Raw genomic sequence first — 25122 nt, 5'->3', positions numbered from 1 at the left:
TCCCATTAGATTTGTAGGCTACCCAGATAAGGTATTTTCTTTGCTTAAAAGTAATTCATCAGCCAGTTACTTAAGAGAAATAGTAATAAAGACTTCTTTTATGTCATATGATTTTTTAATAATTTTTACTGGTGCATTATAGTTGTACATAGTACTTTCTGATGTGGAGGCAAAATCTGTTTTTTTTTCCCCCTTAAGGTTGATAGCTGGAATTCATAATGTAAGAGAAATATCAAGGCCAAAGAAAATCTATCTTGAAAAGTTGTTATTATTATTTATTTTATCATTTTGGTGGTACTAGGGATTCAACCCTAGTGTTGAATCACTGAGCTATACCCCCAACCTCTTTTTTAAAATTTTGGTTTGCTTTAGTTTATTGAATATCTTTCTAACATAAACTATGAGAAAGCAACTCTGATTCAGTGGAAGAGATGCCAAGAGTCAAGATTAATGTTCATTATTAGAATATAAAACTGAGGGAAGGATTTGTGCCCAGCCCTTTTTAATTTTTATTTTTTATTTTGAGACAGGGTCTTGCTAAGTTGCCTTAAACTTTCAATCCTCCTGCCTCAGCCTCCCAAGTAGATGATACTACAGGATTCCACCACCATACCTGTCAAAAAAGTTATCTTGTGACATAAAACAACTGACTTGTTTTATAAAAAGAAAAAAATCCAAATCGGAATTTTTCTTCTTTTATTTCACTATTGATATAACAATTAGTAATAATAAAGACTTTACTAATTCTCCTTTGAGTGTAAGTATTTAGACTTATAAAGATACATAAATCTACAAAAATGATAAATATAAAATTTTTGACATTACTCTTAACATATAGTTTTATAAGCATATGAAATAAATGTTTATCATACTGAATTTACCACCTCAATAATCTGCAACAATTTCCTTGATAAGTGCATAAATCATATATTGTATGCTCTGTGTTTTTTCCTATCTATTGTACCTAGGATACTCAACCATTTACATTGGCTACTATATTTCACAAAATAACCAATTCTGTTTTCTTCAAATACAAAAGAAAACTAAGGAACAGAAAACTCTCTTTTTTTTCAGTAAACATACATTTTACATTATTATATCAAAAATAAAAATTGGCAAAAATAAACACATAATATCATTCCAAAGCCACTTTATATATACTCTTATTTTGTAGTCATTCTAAGAAATAACAGCAAATTAGAACTATGTTTACTGACGAAAGTTCTGTGTCTTTTTGTTACTAATATGTTGTTCAGGCATTCTATTAAAATTTACTGATGAACTCAATATTTATCTAAGGTCTCAAAGCTATGAAGGATCTGGAAATCCCAGTTTTAGGTAACACATTAAACATCTATGCTTTGTAGCAGTGTGACAATTACACAATATTAAGCCCTTTTAAAAGACATCTGCTATGGCAATTTTAATTCACTGAATACAATTTTATGTTTGATCATCTTATGTTTACTTGACAAACATAAGAAATTTAGAAAGTTTAAATCTTAATAAATTAAACTTCAGTCTTGTAAAAACTAAAATATTTTGCTAATAAAATTTTTAAATGGTAAAATCTGGGGGAAGATACTACATTGTCTCTAAATCAATATTTTCAGTTCACTCAATTTGTCTTAAGATTTTTCTATTTGTCAAGAGTACCACAGGGACCATTAAAAAATATTTTATGAGCCTCTGTTTTAATAACCAAATTTGAAAGACTCAAGTTCTGCCAAAATTTCTTTGTATTCAACTTTTTAAATCTAAAGATATCTAGAAGATGTCTTTTAAAAGGCTTAATATTGTGAAATTGTCATACTGCTACAAAGCATAAATGCTTAATGTGTTACATAAAACTGTGATTTCCAGACCTTTAATTAGCTTTGAGACCTTAGAAAAAATTTGAGTTCATCAGTAAATTTTAATACAATGCCTGAACAATATATTAACAACACAAAGACATAGAACTTTTATCAATAAACATAGTTTAATTTGCTGTTATTTCTTATAATGACTACAGAATAAGAGTATATGTAAAGTGGCTTTGGAATGATATTATGATTTATTTTAGTTTAACTCACAATTATACCCACCTCCTATTTTTTTCCTTTTGAACTCCAAGCTTTTAGCAAGATGGAATTTAAAAAGACAACACATGTCGTAAGTTTAATATCCCCCTTTAGTGGGGATGGGGTTATTAATTTTCCCATAATCCCTGTATTTAAAATATTGACAGATGTCTTTGTTTAAATTTTTAAAATTTCTCTTTAAAAATTAAGTTGCCATTCCTTTTCAGGATTATGTCAATTCTATTTTTTAAACCAAGTTTCTTATCTTCTGGGTCTTACCAAAATCTGTTTGGGTGTGTTTCGCCTTGAGATGACCTCTTTACCTTAGGAAACACCAGGTAGGATCTCACCAGATGCCAAGCAAATACAGTGTCATACTATTAGACTCCTGGCCCTGAAGAACTGTCAGCTAAATAAACCTCTACTCTTTATAAATTCAAATGTATCCTGGACATGTATAATATTAGAAATTTGTCATCTAAGACAATTGCCAGTACAATTCCTAGTTTTTCAACATAGCTTTTTCTTTCCACCCTGGGGGTTGAAAAGTCTTTTAAAATGGTCTATGGATCTGAATATGATCAGGGTCTGAATTGTACGTAACAATTGAAATCTGGAAAAGGAAAAGAATCATACAAACGAGAAGGAAAGCAGGATTCAGATGGAGTCATGAGAATCTGTTTTAAATTCTAAAAGTTTTCAGTGGTCTTAAAGGGTCCTTGAGAGAGGTCATTTTAGAGTGTGAATTGTGTCTGGAAGCCTCCTTAGACTAAAAAAGAAAGCACACCATTGGACAGTTAGAATTTCGCTTTGCTTCTAGCAGTCTTTCAGCAAGATGGAATTTAAAAAGGTGTTCCAAGGAGCATCTCAAATGAACAATCTTATTCATATCAAAGTTTTCTAGAAGTGGCCACTGTAATCCCAAATTGTCCCTATGAAAATGGGCCACTTGGAAAGATAAGTACATGAGTATCTGCTAAACACCATAAATAGACATAATTGTTACTTGTTGCTTAAGAACAAATAAATAAGTGACTAAATAAAAATAGTTCATTTTACTCCTGCCCTTAAAAAAAAAAAAAAAAAAAAGGAAGGAGGACTGTGCTCTGCTCTGTTACTCCATGATTCACAGTAAAGCAGTTTTCGGGTTGTGCCTAAACCTTTGTAAAACAATAGTTTGCCCTAAGTGACTCCATTTTGAGTTGCAGCACTGAGGTGGAGTGACTCCCCATCTTGTTTGTGTAAATAAATAACAACCATCTGCCTGGCACCACCATAAGGCACAGACTGATAAATAAATTAATCGTGCTAATAAGAATGACCACCTGTGAACTCATCCAATTAATCAGAAGCACATGAATGCATGGGTGTATCACTCATATTGCTAAAACCAGGCCCACAAGCTTATCAAACACAGCAGACCACCATATCATACAACACCCTCACTGCAGACTCATAAAAGGAGAGGCACCCTGACGCACCACCTGGTCACTGGAAGGAACCTTGCCCAGGTAAATGGCCTCAGCAAAAATCTGGCTTTAGCAAAGTGAGGACCCCAGGAGTCCCACACTTGGAACTGCCCTTTGTTGACGTCCTTTTGTCCCTCATCCAGAAACTTGTCCCACAATAAGTTTCTGTGCTTTGAAGTTCTGTGCCCTGAATAAGTTCCTCAGGTTGCTCCTAATCTTATCTGATCACCTACTGAATAAGATAAGTTCCTCTGGATGCTCCTAATCTTATCTGACCACCTACTGAATAAGATAAGTTCTTCAGGTTGCCCCTAATCTTATCTGACCACCTACAGCACTCTGCATTCATATCTGCTCTCTGCCTGTGCTCTCCTTCAGCCTACTGAACCCCTTCTGAACCTCTGGTCACTTTAACCCTTTCATAGCCTTTCTGTTATGAACCCAGCATGCCTAGAAAGTAATACAGACATTACAGCCTTCAGCAGCTCTAACTGTGTGAAGTGTGATCTGTGACTTGAGTGTTATACATATTAGAAATTAAGATTGGAATAAAAGAACCTGTGATTGCACAGCTTATGACTACCTGGTGACCCACAAGTATTCAGTGAACTGCCCCTGATGAAAGTGGGGTATCCTTGTGAATTTATTGTTATTCTCTAAATTATTGTAGAAAGACTCAAAATTTTTGTTTGGTCTATGTTAATGACATAGCACCCTCATGACAATTGGTGTAGCTGGCAGGATTCCATTTGTTAAAGAAAGAACCCAATAAGTAAACAAATCATTGGCAAAATAATTGGAAGAACACAATTTTTTTTTTCAGATAAATTATGTCATTTGGCAATATAGATAAAATTTTCCACCCACACCAAAGACTTGTGAACAGAGACTAAAAGCTCACTTTGCAACTCAAGGACTGTGTCACATCATGTTACAAGCCATTTGGGGTGAAACCTAGCTGAGTCACTATAAGGAGGGCACTTCCCTGATCCCTGCAGATCCAGGGATTAATTTTGGAGAGGTGGAAAGGCAGATTGTCTAAATTGCAGGGTCTCATCTCATGAGAAACTGGTCAGCAACAACAACAACAACAAAAATACAAAGCACCAGAAAGAAAAGCAAACCTCACATTACACATCTGTGATTATTTATCTGTAAGGTGGACTATAGAGTTATACTCTACTAAGAGATTATTTGAGTGGGCAAGAAAATTAGCTAAGAAACATGTTACCTCTGGGATGAGAGAGAAAGGATACAGTAAAAAGGAAATGCCCTAAAATGGAGCTTGCCTCCAGGGATCTATGGTACCCAACAGAGAAGGATGTTAAAAGAAAGTTTTCAATAGCAGCTCAAAAGATATAAAATTAGATTTAAAGAATCCTAAAAATGTAACCCTATTAATATAGAGAACACCAATAGAAGAGGTACCTGCAGTATTGGGGGGGGGGTTTGTTTTGTTTAGCCTTATCAAAATGGACATAAGGGTGAACAATGGGAATTTGAAGTATTCAGGTGTTACATATATGCAGATAATAGAACAACAGATACCATAACAGATGACCTCCTGGGACCACATGACCTGTCCTTGGGATCCAGGATCCTTCTGGACGGATTGATGCAACATGATCCATTATAAGTAGAAAAACAGTAGTAGATTATAACCAGGAACAAGAAAGCCTCAAAACATAGTAAAAGATAGGGAATACACCAGGACAGGATTGCAAAAATGTAGGACAGTCTTTAAGTAGATGCTGATTGACTTATACACCAGTGGAATGCAAGAGCAGATGAGGGAGACTGAGAAGGGCTCAGGCATCCAGGGCAAGATGTTGAGTGAGGAGGTCAGAGGAAGAGAGAGAACAAAGGAGCATGGAGAAGGTCTTGTGATGAGGTCGATGACAGTGCTTGTGGACACAAGCGGGGCACCCAATCAGCCAGACACTTCCATACTTGCGCTCCTAAGCCGGGCAGGGGGGATCCAATAGAGAAACTAAAACAGAGGCAAGGACAGAGAAGGCACTCATCAATAATGGTTCGAAGAGCATGAACAGGGAGGAGATAAGGAAAGGAGGAAATTCCATCGATCATGAAAAGAACAGGCCAAAAGTCTCCCACCAGATTAGCAGTTCTGGGGCCCCCTTCTCTTCAGAGAAGTCTATCTCTTTATCCCAGTTGCTTTTGAATAAACCTGCTTCTTGCTTGCTATTTTTGTGTTCTGTTCAATTCTTTGCTGATCAGACACAATGAACCCAGCTTGCCTAGACAGTAATGCATATATTACAGCCTTAAGCAGCTCTAAAATGAGCTTATTACTCCTTATCAGAAAATACATATCTAAATGATGAGGTACTATGGCTCACAAGTAACTGCCCAAAGTCCAGTCATTATGGGACTGGATAGCAATAAGGTGAAGAACAACAAACCCTCACTGGGACCCCACAAAATTTGGGGGTAATTTTAAATGAACATATCTAGATCAAGCACTTAAAAAAAACAGAAAATTAACAATCTTAGCAATGATAAAAAATAAAAAACAGACAAAGACATATGCAACACCATTTGAAGTATCAGCAACAAATGTGATGAAGAAGGTATTCTTAATAGATACACCAGAACATCTGAAATTCTCATTGATGTGCATTAGCAGGCTTCCAGAACAGGCATGACAAGTTACAGACATTCAAATTGTCATTAGGGCTATCTGGTCACACAGGATAACATTTGTGTCCAAATTACTTTCAAATCAGACCATCACAAGCCCCCTCCCCAATTTTTTTTCACATTCAACACCTGAAGATTCAATAAACCAAATACTTATAAGACAAACAACACATCACAACAGACAAACAGAACTATAACAGACCTAGAAACAAATTAACACCATCACCATTCCAGGAATATAACCCACAACTTAGAAACAACTTTCAGAGAAGGAATTTATTTCTTCCAAGAAACCAATAAAGAAACATATAAAAAATGAATAAGAGGCACACAGTGATTCTTTTAAAAAAAAATAAGAAAAGCTTCAGGATAAAAATATTTTCATAGGACTTGGGGATAATAAAAATTTAGGAAAGTATAGAAAGACACTTTCTTAATAGACACAGGATCACAGATAACCTCATTAAAGAAACTAATTAACAAATGTAATAGTCTCACAGAAAAAGAAAGATTGGGTGGCAAAATAACCTGAGCCAGCCCATCCAGAACAAAAATTTTATGCTCTTAATAGTAAACCAATAGAAGTAAACATGCATTTCTCACTTAAAGAAAAAACATCTGGGGCATGGATGTATATATAATATATAAAAATTGGTGGCCAAGAAAACACATAAAAATTATGAAAGCAGACTAGCAAATGTGTAGATAACACCCATCACACCTACCCCCACCCTGGTGACAGCATGTATAAAACAATACTCATTAAACAGTAGACATCAAGAAATCACAGAAAAATAATGGAATTAATCAAGTAAAATACAATAGTATGTGGGATATGTAAGAACTTTAATAGTCCAATATGGCCAGTTCTGAAACGTAAGGGGTCATACAGATTAATAGTAATTATAGATACCTAAACAAGGTATCTCTCAAACAACTCAGGTGCTTTACCACATGTAGAAGAAGCCATCCATAAAATGACACAATATAATGGAAAATTCTATATGACAATTGACATGTTAGATATGTTCTTTGCAATACCTATAGATAAAGAAAGCCAAGAATAGACCACTTTTTTTAAAAAAATTGGTTTAGTTGTGGATGGACACAATATCTTTATTTATTTTTATGTGGTGCTAAGGATGGAACCCAGTGCCTCATACGTATGAGACAAGTGCTCTACCACTGTGCCACAACCCCAGCCCAAGAATAGACCACTTTTATATGGGAAGGCAAACAATATCTATTTGTGAGACTCCCACAGGCTATTTGAATGGCTCATTCCATACTATCCTCCAAAGTTCATCAAGCTAATTATGACTCATTGATTTTATTCTGTATAGATAATATAAAAATGATGAATCATCGTAAGAAAAAACTAGAAGCAGAAAAGAAACAATCAATGAACTTAGAAACAGGGAGTAGACAATAAATGAAGAAAAGACAATAAGACCTGATACCACATGTGAGTTTTTAGGAGTTATATGGTCATCATATAGAGGACAAATATCATCAACAGTGACAGTCAAAAACTATGGAAATAGGGACATCTACATTTACACAAGAAGCACAGAGGCTGACAGGACTATTTGGTTACTGGAGACAGCATAAACCTTGTCTAAACATTATATTAAATCCTATGTATGAAATCACAAGAAACTCACAGGATTTCACATGAGCCTCTGACTGGTGGGAGACCTGTTACAATCAGGCGTATGATAGCATGATAACTTTGCTCCAAAGTTTAGTCCCAAAGAGTTGTCAGGTATCCAAAATGATCCAAATTGATTATTACTTGGAAACACCCAGTCTAGGCTCCTCACCAAGACGATACATAAGATGGAGATCAACTCACCAGAATTCATTCCAAGGGCAGGACAAATCCATGCGAATATAGGATAGAGTGTCCCACCTGGTCAAATATGTTAGGGTCTGTTAACAAGTCAAGATGGCGCCTGGCATTTTGCCAGAGGGAGTGGTTTGTGAAGTAACGCCAGTGAGCCATTAAGTGTGGAGATTCCTTATTGGTTGACTGCTGTATCTAGTTTATGTTAATCAAGATTGTAAGGGACCGGCTAAGCGTCGGAGAAAGAGACCACCAACAGACCACTAATGCAATTGGCAGAAGGGGATTTATTGATCCAGCATGCTGGGGCTCCGTGTCCACTCAGAGAGAGAGACCCAGAGCCCCGGGCAAGGGTTGAACAGTGCTTAAGTACACTTTTTGGGGAGGGCAGGGACTTTACACACATCATAGTCTCCTTTAACAAATCACCATACACCGTGGGAAAATCAAACAATAATTCTTAGACTTGATTAGTACATTCATTGGAGGGAACAGGCTGGGCGGGGGTGATTGGTCACACCTAAGTGGGGTACACATTCAAATGATTGGTTTTGGGCCTTGAATGCCTACGTGCCGGGTTACACATGGTCCTAAGTTATTAAACAACCAGAGGATCAGGAGGAATATTTACTGGGCAGTTCGGGTATTGTCCTAACAGCTACAGGAATTCCAGGTTTTGGGGGTATCGGAGGAATTTAACAATACCTGGTACTTCACTTTTTAACTCAGGCCTTGCAGCTTGGAAACTTTACAATGCCTGGTCGTGTACACTTTAACTTCAATTTCTTTTACTCTTACAAGATAAGCTGTGTGGAATGTATATATACCCCTCCTGTCCTACAATAAAGGGCTCCTACTCCTGCTGTATCAATCTACACAAGTTGTTCGTCACCCCCTGGTTATTTTGCCCAGCCAGCCAGGCTGCAGCAAAATAACCTCCATAATGCCTGAATTACAGATGGCCCAGCCTCCTTGGCCCAAGGGAAAATGAAACAGAAAGCAGCACCCTCAGAATCCAGGACAATGTGGTCCTCGTGGAGCAAGGTATTTCAATGTCTATACAACATGCAGAACTCATAGTGGTGGTACTCACCATCAGACAATCCAGGATTTATATATTCACAGACTCATGGGCAGTTACAAATGGGATAGCCCTGTGGTCACACAAATGGACACAAAACAATTTTAAAATAAATACAAAGACCTATGGTCATGTCAATATTGGAAATAATTACATGAAGCCTCACCAAAGCTTAGCATCAGGATGACAACACATAAATCAGTACATCAGAAGGGCGATTCGGACACAACTAAATACAATAACCAAGTAGATACACTAGCATGAAGTTCGAGGGCAGAGGATAAAATATCAAAATTGAAATTAGTGAAGGGTGGAGATAATAACTACCAATATTCACTCCCACCTATAACTCTGAGAAAAGGAGAGGAAGACACATGGGAAATACCCAACGTGACAAACGTTAAAATAAAAGGAGAAGGAGAAAATGGGCAATTAAGAAAGATTCACATGCAAAAAGAGATATTAACTGTAGGTGCACTCAAAGTACAGATGGGCATTCAGACTGGTAGGAAGCAGAAGGTAAGCTGGCATGAGATATGAAGGTCAATACAGGGATATGAAGAATGCAAAATTTAAACTCGGAATACGATTATAACAGGCATTTATGTCTGAGCAGTAATATCCAAGCTCAGACAAAACAAAACAGAGCTATCGGCCTCTTACACTTATCATCATCATTGTTCAACTTTGAATTATCTGTGCCACCATAGCTACCACATCCTATTACTTATTTTGTCTACAAAGGAGGTATTGTGCCCAGGCACTGTCTGAACCTCAGCACCTACTAAGAGCACACACTCTAACTCCACATGCATAGGCACCCACTTACAGCATCCATAAACATCACTGCAGCAAACGTACCAACTGGACCTTTGTGTCACAGAAACTATTGGTGAGATGTGATGTCTTATTAGACCAATTGTGGAGGTCCACCACAACCAGCATCATCTCCATGCATCCTGATGGATCTCTTCTACTCTCACCTTAATAAATCTTCAAACAAAAACAACTCTGGTGAGTGAGACGACTCATATTCCACAACTGAAGGACACTCTTGGTAGCATCAGCATTAGATATCACACCCGCATTTGGTAACTGGAATATACCCAGACTTCTGGAGTTGATGGCAGCCTGTAGCAATATCCAAGGTTTAGCAGAAACCTCTGAAGTTTATGACTTGCCAGAGTTATCCTGGCTCCTCATTTACTTGATTGGATATATTTCTAAACTGACACAGGTCAGTCTTTGTGAAGGACAGAATGGAAACTTACATTTGAGTGAATTGCCTATGATCTCTTGATTTGGGGGTCCAATATGTGCAGACTTGGAGGATGAATTTAACTGTTCAGATGATCTTCACTTAATGCTGATGGTCTCATGTTTGCCTTGCTATTTCATGTTATGTAAATAGCACTAAGTATTGCCTTGTTATCGGAGACTAAAAAAAACATACTTAATAACCTTACTAATATTATAGAAGAAAGAAATACACTTAAGATACTTAAACCACACAGGGAGCCCACAATCAAGGATGAGACCATCCCCCTACCATCTCAGGGCTTGCAAAGCATATACCTATATACATCCTTGCTGATGACATGGCTTACACAATAAGACTAGTGAAAGAACTATATCATGGAAGATCTTGAAAGAGAGAAACCTTTGTCACCATCAGATCTTTTTGTTCTTATATCATAGATATAAAATAGTGCTTTAAGTCATTCTTCCAAGCCATTCAAACAGCAAAGGGATGGAAGGAATTTGCCTATGCATGACATCATGATTTATCAGAATGCATAGAGGACACATGTGGATGGATGAGCCTGAATTTTGTCCATACAGCAATATAACTTTAACAATATTACACAGTCATAGTCCTCTCATTGGACAAATATAAGGATAATAAGTAGTATAAAAATCTCACATAAATTTATATAAAATGGCACTAGGACACAAGACATACAAAACACACATACACACATGCACGCCAATCCCACCCAGAGTCCTATGTAAATCCAATAAGCACTACATGCATGAATCTCACTACACCTTCCTATAAAGGGCTAATAAATTTATTCTATGAGTTCTGGAACCACTAGGGACTCACACAGGACAGAACTGACCATGATGCTTATGAGGATGATGGGGATAAGAATAATAGCGTAACCACAACACTAGCACTGACAACACAACATACGCAACAAACAACATGAAAAACTGACTTCTAATTACCAATATCTATCCTAAATTTCAGCCACCAGAAGAACACACACATAGACTTCCAACATCAGCAAGAATCCATGGAACCAGGTGTGCTTACCACTTCGCAAGCAGGAGTCCCAAGTTTCCCGTTCTTCTGCACTGGAGTTGACCCTATGATGAATCAATCAGACCAATGCTGCTTGGCAAGGGCAGACAAAGATCCCATGATACCAGGAAAATGTTGTTAAAAACTTTAGCACATGCAGTCACTGCAGAGTTAGCCTGGAAACACAGAATCCTCCTACCATAGTCACACAACCAAACCTATACATACAGTCAGGAATAGGGACGTGGCACCTTACAGGGTCACACCAGGCTTGACACAGCTGGCCCTAGGCCTAACTTAGTTCACATGCCAGGATGCACTACTAGCCAAACTACAGCAGAAAATACACAAGAGTTTGACAGTATAAATATTCCAACACTAAATACATAGAATTACGAGCAACCCTGCTATGCTTTAAGCTAAGGTTGACCTTACCCACTGTGGAACACATTTTTCACACAGCGACAAAGACACCTAAGAATTCATGACCTATATGCAGCACAAAGAGCACAAATCAAAGAATTCTTTTATAAAAATAAAACTTACAATTTCCTGGCAGAAAAAAAATCCTTTCCATACAATGCAGACGTTACTTTTCTGTAATCAAACACATTACAACATAACACACACACACACACACACACACATACGTGCAGTGTGTGTGTGTGTGTGTGTGTGTGTGTGTGTTTATATATATGGTACTGGGGATTGAAACTAGGGGCACTTAACCACTGAGTCACATCCCCAGCCCTTTTTATATTTTATTTAGAGACAGGGTCTCACTAAATTGCTCAGAGTTTCACTAAGTTGCTGAGACTGGCTTTGAACTTGTGATCCTCCTGCCTCAGCCACCCAAGATGCTGGGATAACAGGTGTGTGCCACCATGCCTGGCATAACACACAATATTAAGAGAAACCAAGAATTTGATCTCCCATCACATAGTTCCATGAACTACACATTTTGAAGTTGCAAAATGGGAAGAAAATGTGGATAAATATGTGATTATAGATTTAGATACATTTAAATGGTACTAACCTTCCAGGACAAATAAAAGTCAGTATCATCTTGGAAGAATCCCATCATGGATTCCATTACTACCCCTGGACTCAGGTGAACACTCAAGGTAGCTCCCGAAGCCTAACAAAGACAGTCTCAGAGGTAAGTCATATGCCCCACGCTTTACTCCGCAGCAGCAATGGACTCATTATGACAAATAAATAAAATATGGAGCATACAATTTCTTTAAATTCACTAGACTATAAATGACATTGAGGTATCATTTCCAAATTGTGATGGTGCTTTCCAGCTCACCACTAGCCATTAGGCCATACTCTCCATCACTGAAGACATACCCAATGAAGAGCACATGAACAAAATTTAAGGCAGAACACAGTACAAACATAGATGCCTATGAAAACAAGACAAATTATTACATAAACACTTTATTATTCCCACATGGCCCAGACTACATACAAGAAGATATAAAATTCATATTTCCAAAGGTTCATAGGATGGGATTAAACAAAGGAATTACCTGCCATGATGGCAGACATATGGCACAAAAATCAACTTTGATAAAACAACTCAGGCTGACCCTGGACTCACACATGACTTATCAAATTAAATCAAAACTAATTAATGGGTTGATTAATTAATGGATTCACGCGTGTATCAAACTCAATAGAAAAACCAGGCCCACGAGCTTATCGAACACAACAGACCATCAAGAGATGCAAACCCCTCACTTGCAATACATAAAAGGGGGGGTACCCCAAGAGTAGACACACGGTGGCACCCTGACCCCATCAGCTGGTCACTCATCATGAACCTTGTCTAGGAAAACCGCCTCAGTGATAAGCCTCGGAACCTCTGTCTGCAGGCTCTAGCAGAGTGAGGTTTCTCCTCCTGTGGTGACTGCGCAAGACCTACTTCAAAGGGACACAGGAAGCTGCCGTCCATCCAAACTTGACCTAGAATCAATTCTTGCACTTCAACAGCTTTGCGCCGCAAACAAGTTCTTCAGCTTGTTCCTAATCTTATCTGACCACATACAGTGACTCTTTGCATCCATATCTGCTCTCTGCCTTTGCCTTGGTTCAGACACAGCACATGTCTGGTCTATGACAATGACACAGCACGCTCAGGACAATGAAAGAAAGAAAAATGAGAAAGGTGCAGAGGTGGCCTCCACAGCAAAGCAGGTGTCTGGCTGGAGGAAGCAGTTTCAGAGTAAGGAGACTTCTGAGAGTGATTAGAATGATTCGATTTCACTTATGAAATCGCACATTTCCCAAACCTGGCCAAAGATTTCATCATAAATGAGCCCTCCCACTTCTAGGAAGATAACAATTAAAAGAAAAAAAAAATGAAGTAGAATTCTTGAAGTCTCGAAGGATTTTGAAATGGTGACCTAAGGAAAAATTTATAGCAAAAGGGAGAGGTCCCGGGAGACCTTTGCAGCTCCTCTGTCCTTGGGAACACCAGGTGGATGGGCTCTTTGGGCCTGTGCATATTCTCTCTTTCAGAGGCTTTTCCTGGAAAAATGAGACAGTGGATAATCACCATAAAACAGAAGCACGTTTTAGAAGACTAAGTGTCTTTTCACCAAAGAAAGATAAAAATATGACCAAACAGCCAAGAAGAGTCCAGAGAGAAGTTGTGTCTAGGAACACAAATAAAATAAATCCAACACTGAAGAGCTCCCACCAAATAATCAGAGTTCAGATCCAGCTCAAAATACTCAGTGCTGTGTTAGGCAAAGGTGGCCACCATCAAGGAAGACCAGAATTGTAGGTGAGGACATTCTTGCTGGGTTAAAGCTCTCAGTTTACAGCAGAATGGATCTGGTTGCACCTGGAGAGGCCCATCGGGTCAGACCACCATAAATATACCTTGTAGCAAAGGGGTGCTTAGCATGCTAGCTGCTTCAAGACCACACACTAGGGGAAATACACAGCATCCTGGAAAAGGAGTGGAAAGGTGCTGGTTGGAGAGTGTGGACTTGGGTGGTCTTTCATGAGAGGGTTCAAGTAGTTTGCTCAAGATGGAGTACTATCAGAAAGTGGAGACAGTTCAGGGATTTAGTATGATGGTTTTTATCTACAAAGCAGAAGGATTGGAAAGGGGCTCAGATTGTCCCTGGAGACAAAGCAGTTACTCACCAGGAATGTTTTGGTTGTGTATCTGGTTGCATAGCTTCTTAGTTTTTATATCTGTTCAAACATGATTGCAGAAATGTCTTGTTTTTGTCTCCATTCACAGTCAAGGTCAGTCCACATCTGATGTTAATATTCTGTGAAATTGTTTATGTTCAGCTGGGGCCATAGCAGCTGATGACTGTCAGGCTGCTTTTTTGTTTCAAATTTTAATATTCTATAAAGGAATATAGGTCTATGAAAGAGGGGGCCGAGTTTCTTAGAGAAGAGTTGCCTCCTAAATTTCTCTGATTAGCTGTTTGCAAGTACAAATGTGACTGGACTTAGACCCCTTCCTGCTTGGCAGGGTGGCCAAGTTTGGGGGCGGTGGGGGCGGGGTGGCGAGATCCTGTTGTAGTCTGAGCCTCTCCCAAGACTTCACATTTTGACACTGAATTCCCATTGTGCAGTATTACAAGGGTAGAAATTTAATCTCACCATGGTGTTTAATGGTATTTAGAGGTGAAACATTTGGGAGGTAATTAGGATTCCATAAGGTCATTTTAGTGAAGCCCCATGGGTCATGTAAGAAGATGGGGGTGCTGTGGTACATGCTGTATCTCAGTTACTCAGGGGGCTGAGGCAGAAGGACAGGAAGTTTGAGAACAGCCTGGGCAATTTGGAAGATCATCTCAAAATATTAAAAAAAAAAAATTTAAAGGGCTGGGGATATAGCTCAGTGGGAGAGTTCTCCTGGGTTCAATCCCCAGGACTGCAGAAAATAAAGAGAGAACCAGAGACTGACAGGCACATGCACACCCCCTGTCCCTTTGTGTCTCCAGGCCAAATCCAGAATTAGACAGGAAGATAGGCAAGGGTGAATCCCGAGAAAAATGAATTGACATGTTAATTCCCTCAGAGCCCTTCCTCCACCCTTATCAAGATTACCTGTCACTAAGGAAACCTGTCTCAGGGTTTGTCACTGTCTCCAGGGAGTTGTTGATTATGCCCCCTTCCTGCCCAGATCACTCCAACCCATGGCCCCTCCAGCTCATCTGCTTCTCCTGGGCCTCCGCATGGTCACAGGAGGGAGAGATAAGGGCTAGAGAGCAGGAGAACAAAGGAACTGAGGACAGCAAAACACCGCCGTCTAGGGATACCAGGAGACCAGCTAGGGCCCCCTTCGCCTCCCAGGAGAAGTCTGTGTTACCCCCTTTATAAACCCTGATTTATCTGCTTGCCCTGGTGCTTCTCTAATGTCATACTTCAACAGGTCAGAGAGCAGGCAGCACCAATAACCGGTGGATCACCAGCGTGAAAGCCACCACCAGATGCCCTTGACCTTTCACCTTCAGAACTAGAACCAAAATAAGCCTCTTTCTTTTCTTTTTGAAGAAAGAAGGAGGTGGGGGGGGGGAGAAATAGGTAGGCCTATTTCCTTTATTCCAGGTCAGTTGAACTGAACACGTGGAAAACAGCTCCTGAGTCCAAAGATCAGTCTGCATACATTCACACAATAAATCAAGGAAATGATGGCTTTTTAAAAATTTTTATTTCTTTACATTTCTTATTTTGGAATTATATGTTTTGAAGGACTGAAAATTATGGGAGGTAAGTGATTTTTACACCTTTCTTTGCTGACACTTGAAGTGGAATTTTAGTGAAAATTAGTGGAGGGTGGGTTTTTGGATCCTACTAGGGCCCAAGTGGGTGGAATTTTGGAGTGAAGACGGGGCATTTGGGAAAAGGTCCACCTGGCGGTGTCCAGTGTTATCAACCCCCTGGCTTCTGTGCTATCAGGAGAATCACAGGTGAGACAGGAACAAGAGTCTTTACTGCTGTGTTCAAGCAGGAGGGAGGCAGCAGGGAGCTGGCGGAAATCCCAGGCCAACTCAAGCAAAGGACAGAGAGGCAAAGCTATTATAGTGTCTGCCGCTGGCTGGGACCCGCCGCTCTCTTCCTGTCATCCCCTGTAGAGGTGACAACCTAGCGGCACCTCCTCTCTTGTCCCTCCTGTCTCTTTAGGTTTCATTGCCATCTCAAGTCTCCACCTTGGGGTGTGATTTTTGCTATGCTAACAAAGTAAAGGTAACAGTGTCATCTTGTGCCTTCCCACCTGCAATTTCCTCCTTCTTCTCTGGGACAGTTCTTCATATTTTACAGCAGACTATCGTCTTGCCTCGTGATTTTATTTTAATGGTCTTGTTTTCCTTGGCTCTGGTTGTTTCTTGCCATCTCTGCTGACCACAGTCGTAGATTTTCTAACCTCTCATCTCTGAGTGTATCGTTTTAATTTCACAGCTGTTAGTCAGCTTTTTTTGTTGCTGTGACCCAAATACCTGTAAAGAACACGGAGAGGAGCATATATTTATTTTGGCTAATATTTTGGCCCATGGATGGCTGGTTACATTTTTTGGACCTGGAGTGACACAGAACATGGTGGCAGAAGGCATGTCACAGGAAAGCAGCTCAGCTCAGAGGGTAAAGACAGAAGAGAGGGAGAGAGAAAGGGAGGAAAAGGCCGGGGACAAGATATAGTCCCCAAAGTCATGCCCCCAGCCCCAGTTAACGACTTCTTCCAACCATGCCCCATCTGCCCACACTTCTCACCACCTCCCAGGAGTCCATTCAGTGTTAATGCACTGATGAGGTCCGAGCCCTCGTGGGCTCCTTCATCCACTGAAGGGCATCTAGGTTGACTCCACAGTCTAGCTATTGTGAATTGTGCTGCTATAAACATTGATGTGGCTGTGTCCCTGTAGTATGCTGTTTTTAAGTCCTATGTCTTTTAATTCCATAAGACTTTCTTATTAGGACTTGAGGGATAATTGTAATTATTTAGTGAAAATTAGTGGAGGGTAGGTTTTTAGATTCTACTGGGGCCCAAGTGGGTAGAATTTGGGAATGAAGACAGGGGCTTATAGTGATGGAAAAGTAAGCAGAAAATACAAAGAAAATGTTCAAAGTTTGTCAGAAGACCACTAAAAATGAGTTGTCTTACACATGTACAGATTAAATTCCCATGTTAAAAAAAAAACACAAAATTTTTCTTTTAATAATAATTTCCAGCAATCTTTAATAGTAGTATCTTTGCCAAAAGTTTGAGGATGGAAATTCTCCAGATTAAAAAAATATAAATACTGGGCTGGGGTTGTGGCTCAGCGGTGGAGCACTCGCCTGGTGTGTGCAGGGCCCTGGGTTTAATCCTCAGCACCATATAAAAATGAAAGATGGAGGTGTTGTGTCCAACTACAACTAAAATATAAAATATATATATACACACACACACACTGGAATTATTAGCAATAAGTACTGGAAATATTCTAGGATTGCTGTAAAAATAATTTGTGATAATTTAGAAAAACGTTTAATGGTGAGTATAGAGGTTTATTGTGAATTCTGTTCACCACTTTCTTGATTTTTATGCCTTTGTTATCACATATTTTAATCTTATATACTTTAAGATTCCCAATGCTGTATATAGTATAGCTACTTTTACAGCTAATGAGCATATAGACTCCCCAAATGGTTGATTTGGAGGATCTCCCTCCCTCCCTTCCTTCTTTCTTTCCTTCCTTTCCTTTTCTGGCTTCCTTTCCTTTCTTTCTTCTTCTCGTGGTCCCTGTCCTCTCTGCGTCCTGTTCAGTAAAATATAGGTTGTTTGTCATTGCTTTTGATTCACATGAATTTCTGTCAAGTAATATGGGTTAAGTATAAACCCCATCCAGAACTTTAGAACCAAGGCCAGGTAGATGAATAAATGCAGCCTCAAAGACTCTTTTCATACACTCTGTTGAATATTACAATATTGTAGAAGAGGCAAATGCATTTTTTGCATGTGATGCTTTATAATATGGTTATTTGCTTATATAGTTCTCCCCATTGAACATGATCTGTAAATTTTTACATTCTCAGTGTTTTAGTCAGCTTTTTTTTTTCTTGCTATGACTAAAGGATCTGACCAGAACAGCTGTAGAGGAGGAGAAGTTTATTTGAGGGCTCACAGTTTCAGAGGTCTTAGTCCATAGAAGGCTGGCTCCATTCATCAGGGCTCCAGGTGAGGCTGAACATCATGGCAGGAGAGAGTGGTGGTGGGAAGCAGTTCCCATCACGGTGATCAGTGATCAGAAAGCATAGAGACTTCACTACTCAGATACAAATATATGCACCAAAGTCACACCCCAATTCCCACTTCCTCCAGCCACACCCCACCACTTCAGTTACCACTGGCTTAATCCCTAACAGAGGACTAAATCACTGATTGGGTTAAGACTCTTACAATTCAATCATTTCTCCTCTGAACCTTCTTGTGCTGTCTCACACATGAGCCTTGGGGGCACCTCACATCTAAACCATAACACTTGTATAACCAGTGTAGTTTCTATGAAATAGCAGAGTCTGAAAAAAAATGATTTATTGAAATTCACCCTCTAGGAGTTGTCTACCATCTGGATAATAAAGCAAACAAATAAACAAATGAAAACTCTAGATTTGGAAGAAACTTTACAAAAGGCCTGAAATGTTAACACAATCACACAGTATTACCATCCTGATGGTTATTCTTCAACTTACTGGCTTCCTATATTTCTAGAATTGGTTGCTCACTTACAGTCAATATTTGACTCTAAAAGAGCCACCCTCCTGGCCAGGAATCAATTTTGGAGTGTTTACTGGATATTAACTGTTGAGAGCCACAGCTGAAGGGGCCCCAGCAAACTTCCAGCTGCCAGCTGATGATTGGCTCACAGCAGCCCCAGCAAACTTCTAGCTGCCAACTGATTGGCTCCTCTGCGGTGATGCTCATTGGGCTGTTTCCCCGCCCTTTCAAACCACGGAGTTGCTCATTGGGGGACTCTTTTTGGCTCTGCCCACACGACCCAGCCAATAGGCCTCAAGAGCAGGAGGAGTGGGGGAGGTTGAGAGGCTTGTGGGAAGCCGGTGGTGGCAGTTGGGCTTTGAAGGTTTTCCTGAAGAGCTGTGTGGTGTAGCGTGTGTTCTAAAAATAAAGTTCGTTTCTTTTGACAAGTGGCTCCTGAATTGTGCCCAGTCAGACTGCGGCAATTAACAAGACTGCCGTGGAAAAATATACCATCTCTAGTGGCCATGGCTGTGCTTAGTGGGACAGTGTAGAACCCACCAACGAGGGGTGAACGCCTAACTGCCTTTGTCCTTCCATTCTTTGAATCTCCTTTCTGTAAGTTACATTTGCTGAATCAGCTCTTGATGTTTTTAAGATTATTAAAAATTATCCCATCCAGGGACTGGGGTTGTGGCTCACCTAGCACATGTAGGGCGCTGGACTCGATCCTCAGCACCACATAAAAATAAAGGTATTGTGTCCAATTACAAGTAAAACAAGATATTTTTAAAAAATTACCCCACCCAACATTTTTGATTTTTTTCCAGCTTAGAGGTCTCCCTCGCGAATCTATTATTACCAGGAATGATGTTGCCCATGTCCTCCAAAAGATGAAGAATAGACAGAAGGTGCGAAGAAGGACACAGAGGACAGAATACCTCCCACATCCACAGCACCTTGTAGGCCCCCTTCAGGGAAGTGGCAAAGAAACACGTTAATGTGAAAAGGTGACCAGGAGGGACCTGGCTCAGGTGAGGGACATGCTGGAGAAGGATGACTCTGCCCTTGGACCTTCCTGGAGTAAGTGAAGCTTTATTTCTCTCACTCAATAAACCCCTGTGGAAAGATCAATTGTAATTGCCGTTATTTTGTTATTTTGATGTCCTCAAAACTAAATTTTGTTTATTTGTTTTTTGGTCCTGGGGACTGAACCCAGGGGTGTTGTACCATTGAACTATACCCCTAACCCTTTTTATTTTTATTTTTTTGAGACAGGGGCTCACCAAGCTGGCAAGTCTGGCCCCCAGCTTGAAATCTCCCTGCCTCAGCCTCCTGAGGCATTGGATTTATAGTGGTGAATCACCATATCCAGCTACAAAACCAATTTTTGAAATATAATGCTTGTTTTATTTCATAGTAGGCCCCAAAATGGAAACAACTCAAATGAAATACTACCCAGTAATAAAAAAGAACAAACCACTGTTACATTCAACAACATGGATAAGTTCACAGAAGTAATGTTAATGACAGGAACTAAACACAAAAGAATGACACTATGATTCCATTTGATTGAATTTAAGAACAGGAAAAACTTATCTATGGAGATAAAATTCAACTAATAACCACTTTGGGCAGAGGTTTATTTATTGAGTGGAGGCATAGGGGAATCCTCTGTAAATGTTCCGTATTTTTGCCTGGATGGTGGTTATGATCATATTAATTGGTAAAAATATGTTGATCCATGCACTTAAGATCTGGGCACTTGATAGCATGTATGTTAAACTACCCCAACAAAAAAGATAAGAAAATAATTAGGTCAAGCCCAGCAGCAGATTCACCCACACTGGCCTCTGCAGGGCCCAGGCACACAGTAGGGCAGGCCCACCCCTTTCTTGGTGGGGCAGAGACTCGTCTGGTCTGGATCTTGCTCTTGGGGTAGTGCACTGGTCAGAAGGGATGGTCCTGCACCAGAGGCTAGGCTCTGGTGAGAACACACGTACAACATATTAAAATCTCTGGGACACTATGAAAGCAGTTCTAAGAGGAAAGTTCATTGCATGGAGATCATTCCTTAAAAGAAGAAAAAGTCAAAAAATAAATAACTGAACACTACATCTCAAAGCCCTAAAAAAAGAAGAACAAATCAACATCAAAAGTAGCAAAAGACAGAAAATAATTAACATCAGAGTTGAAATCAATGAAATTGAAACAAAAGAAATAATTTAAAAAATTGACAAAACAAAAGTTTGGTTCTTTGAAAAAATAAATAAAATTGACAGACCCTTAGCCATGCTAACCAAAAGAAGAGAGAAAACTCAAATCACTAGCATATGTGATAAAAAAGGAAATATCACAACTGACACTACAGAAATACAGAAGATAATCAGAAATTATTTTGAAAACTTGTACTCCGATAAAATAGAAAATATCAAAGGCTTCGACAAATTTCTAGAGTCACATAATTTGCCCAAATTGAATCAGGATAATATACAGAATTTAACAGATCAACTTCAAGTGGTGAAATAGCAGTTGCCATCAAAAGCCTACCAACCAAAAAAAGCCCAGAACTGGACAGATACACAGCCAAGTTCTACAAGACCTTTAAAGAAGAACTAACATCAACACTCTCCAATTTATTTCAGGAAATAGAAAAAGAGGCAGCACTTCCAAACTCATTCTATGAGGCCAATATCACTCTGATTCCAAAACCAGGCAAAGACACATTAAAAAAGCAAACTTCAGACCAATATCTCTAATGAACATAGATACAAAAATTCTCAATAAAATTATGGCAAACCGAATACAAAACATATCAAAAAGATCATGCACCATGATCAAGTGGGATTCATCCCAGGCATGCAAGGTTGGTTCAACATATGGAAATCAATAAATGTAATTCCTCACATCAATAGACTTAATGGTAAGAATCATTTGATGATATCAATAGACTCAGAAAAAGCATTTGATAAAATATAGCGCCCCTTTATGTTCAAAACACTAGAAAAACTAGGGATAACAGGAACATATCTCAACATCATAAAGGCTATCTATGCTAAGCCCCAGGCCAACATTATTCTAAATGGAGAAAAATTGAAGGCATTCCCTCTAAAAACTGGAACAAGACAAGAATGCCCTCTTTCGCAACTTCTACTTAACATAGTTCTTGAAATACTGGTCAGAGCAATTAGACAGATGAAAGATATTAAAGGGATACACATAGAAAATGAAAAATTCAAATTGGCACTATTTGCTGATGATATGATTCTATACCTAGAAGACCCTAAAAGTTCCACTAGAAAATTCCTAGAATTAGTAAATTAATTCAGCAAAGTAGTAAGATATAAAATCAACACCCATAAATCAAAGGCATTTCTGTATATCAATGACAAATCCTCAGAAAGGGAAATGAGGAAAACTACCCCATTCTCAATAGCCCCAAAATAAAATAAAATACTTGGGAATCAACTTAATGAAAGAGGTGAAAGATCTATATAATGAAAATTACAGAACCCTAAAGAAAAAAAAGTCAAAGAAGACCTTAGAAGATGGAAAATCTACCTTGCTCTCAGAAAGACAGAATTAATATTATCAAAATGACCATACTTCCAAAAGCACTATACAGATTTAATGTAATTCTGATCAAAATTTCAATGACATTTCTCATAGAAATAGAAAAAGCAAACATGAAATTCATCTGGAAAAATAAGAGACCCAGAATAGCTAAAGCAATCCTTAGCAGGAAAAGTGAAGCAGGTGGTATCGCTATACCAGCCCTTAAACTATACTACAGAGCAATAGTAACAAAAACAGCATGGTATTGGCACCAAAACAGACTGGTAGACCAATGGTACAGAACAGAGGACATAGAGACTAACCCACAAAAGTACAATTATCTTATTTTAGGCAAAGGCACCAAAAACATACATTAGAGAAAAGATAGCTTCGTCAACAAATGATGCTGGGAAAACTGGAAATCCATATGCAACAAAATGAGATTAAACCCCTATCTCTCATCATGCAGAAAACTCAACTCAAAATGGATCAAGGACTTAGGAATACGACTAGAGACCCTGTGTCTAATAGAAGAAAAAGTAGGCCCTAATCTCCATCATGTGGGATTAGGCCCCAACTTCCTTAATAAGACTCCTGTGGCACAAGAATTAAAATCAAGAATCAATAAATAGGATGAATTAAAACTAAAAAGCTTCTTCTCAGCAAAAGTAACAATCTGTGAGGTGAACAGAAAGCCTACATCTTGGGAGCAAGTCTTTACCCCTCACATATCAAATAGAGTACTAATCACTAGGATATATAAAGAAATCAAAAAACTAAACACCAAAAAAACAGTCAAGGACCTGAAGAGACACTTCTCAGAAGATGATGTACAATCAACAAACACATGAAAAAATGTTCAACATCTCTAGCAATTAGCGAGATGCAAATCAAAACCACTCTAAGATATCAACTCACTCCAGTCAGAATGGCAGCTATTATGCATACAAACAATAAGTGTTGGCAAGGATGTGGGGGAAAAGGTACACTCATACGCTGCTGGTGGGACTGCAAATTGGTTCAGCCAATATGGAAAGCAGTATGGAGATTTCTTGGAAAATTGGGAATAGAACCACCATTTGACTCAGCTGTTCCTCTCTTCAGTCTATACCCAAAGGACTTTAAAACAGCATACTACAAGAACACAGCCACATCAATGTTTACAGCAGCACAATTCACAATGGCTAAACCATGGAACCAACCTAGATGCCCTTCAATAGATGAATGGATGAAAAAAATGTGGCATATACACACAAAGGAATATTACTCATTAATAAAAGAGAATAAAATCATGGCATTTGCAGGTAAATGGATGGAGTTAGAGAAGATAATGCTAAGTGAAGTTAGCCAATCCCCCAAAAAACAAACACCGAATGTTTTCTTGGATATAAGGAGGCTGATTCATAGTGGGAGGAATAGATGAACTCTAGATAGGACAGAGGGGTTGGAGGGGAAGGGAGGGGCCATGGGGTAATTTATGATGGTGGAATGTGATGATCATTACTATCCAAAGTACATGTATGAAGTCAAAATTGGAGTGAATATACTATGTATACAACCAGAAATATGAAAAATTGTGCTCTATATATGTAGTAAGAATTGTAATGCATTCTGCTGTCATATATAAATAAAAAAGAAAATAATTAATTGTGTAGCCCACACATAGGCATTATCTATCTGTTTATTTATTACATTGTGAAGTGGCAGACATTATTATATTAGTTTTTGAAGTAGAAGGAGGACAAGGTCTGGTTTTGTCACGTTTTCTCATTATAATTACCTATTTCCAAAGTGGATTTGAGACTTGTGTTCCCTCTTGGCCCTGGACCACAAACTTGTCCAGTGCTTGCACCATTAAGTCTGAGCCTCTGGGTATTCCACAAGGGAGTAAGTGTAGCACAATGTTACCACCGTAGTGAGCTTATTTGTTTCGTACTTCTTTCTTACTCGTGAGTATTCAGGTTTTTAAGTGTAGGGTGCCCCCTCTCATTGCTGTGTCTCCTCAATATTCCAAAGGAAATGTTTGAACATTCCTATTATCAAACTTCCTCAAGTACATACAATCTAGCAATGTAAATTGGAAAGCAGTCATTATTTTTCTATTTGTTCTTCACTGGTGTAAAGTTGTTTTTTTTTTTTTAATCTCTCAGAATATACACAGAGGGAGGGAAGACCGCAAAGCTAATGATAAATTAACTAGCAACAAGGTAACTTTAGGTCAGTCCCTCAGGCTATTGCACATGCCCAAGATCTGGGATTGTCCTGTCAGGGTCTTGAATTTCCCTTGAGGTTGGCTAGCTTCCTCCCTTGATTCCCCCAATGTCCGAAATCCCCTCACAGGAAGTTTCAGGTGGAATTTCAGGCGGAGCTGAGGGTCCTAGCCTTTCCTGGTGCCCTATTTCCTTCCTCCCAGGAGTGCAGATGTCTT

The 25122-nt window shown here is 39.0% G+C and overlaps 1 protein-coding gene across 4 annotated transcripts in view; it reads right to left on the bottom strand.

Moving 5' to 3' along the window:
- Akr1d1 (aldo-keto reductase family 1 member D1) overlaps positions 1 to 14708 on the bottom strand; it is a 62169-nt gene extending 47461 nt beyond the window's left edge. The window contains exon 1 of one of the 4 annotated variants that reach the window (XM_078040597.1): positions 14591 to 14708. The gene's annotated coding sequence lies outside the window, so the exon portion shown is untranslated. Of the gene's footprint in view, positions 1 to 8048; positions 8162 to 11440; positions 11491 to 13358; positions 13625 to 14590 lie in introns of those variants that run through there. The other 3 variants (XM_078040596.1, XM_078040595.1, XM_078040594.1) reach the window with 3 other exon arrangements.
- Between the last annotated feature and the right edge of the window lie 10414 nt (positions 14709 to 25122).

This window comes from Ictidomys tridecemlineatus, chromosome 2 (assembly GCF_052094955.1).
Source record: "Ictidomys tridecemlineatus isolate mIctTri1 chromosome 2, mIctTri1.hap1, whole genome shotgun sequence".
In the NCBI taxonomy this organism is placed as follows: Eukaryota; Metazoa; Chordata; class Mammalia; order Rodentia; family Sciuridae; genus Ictidomys; species Ictidomys tridecemlineatus.
The sequence above is the reverse complement of the archived record's forward strand: the minus strand, read 5'-3'. Positions and strand labels throughout refer to the sequence as shown.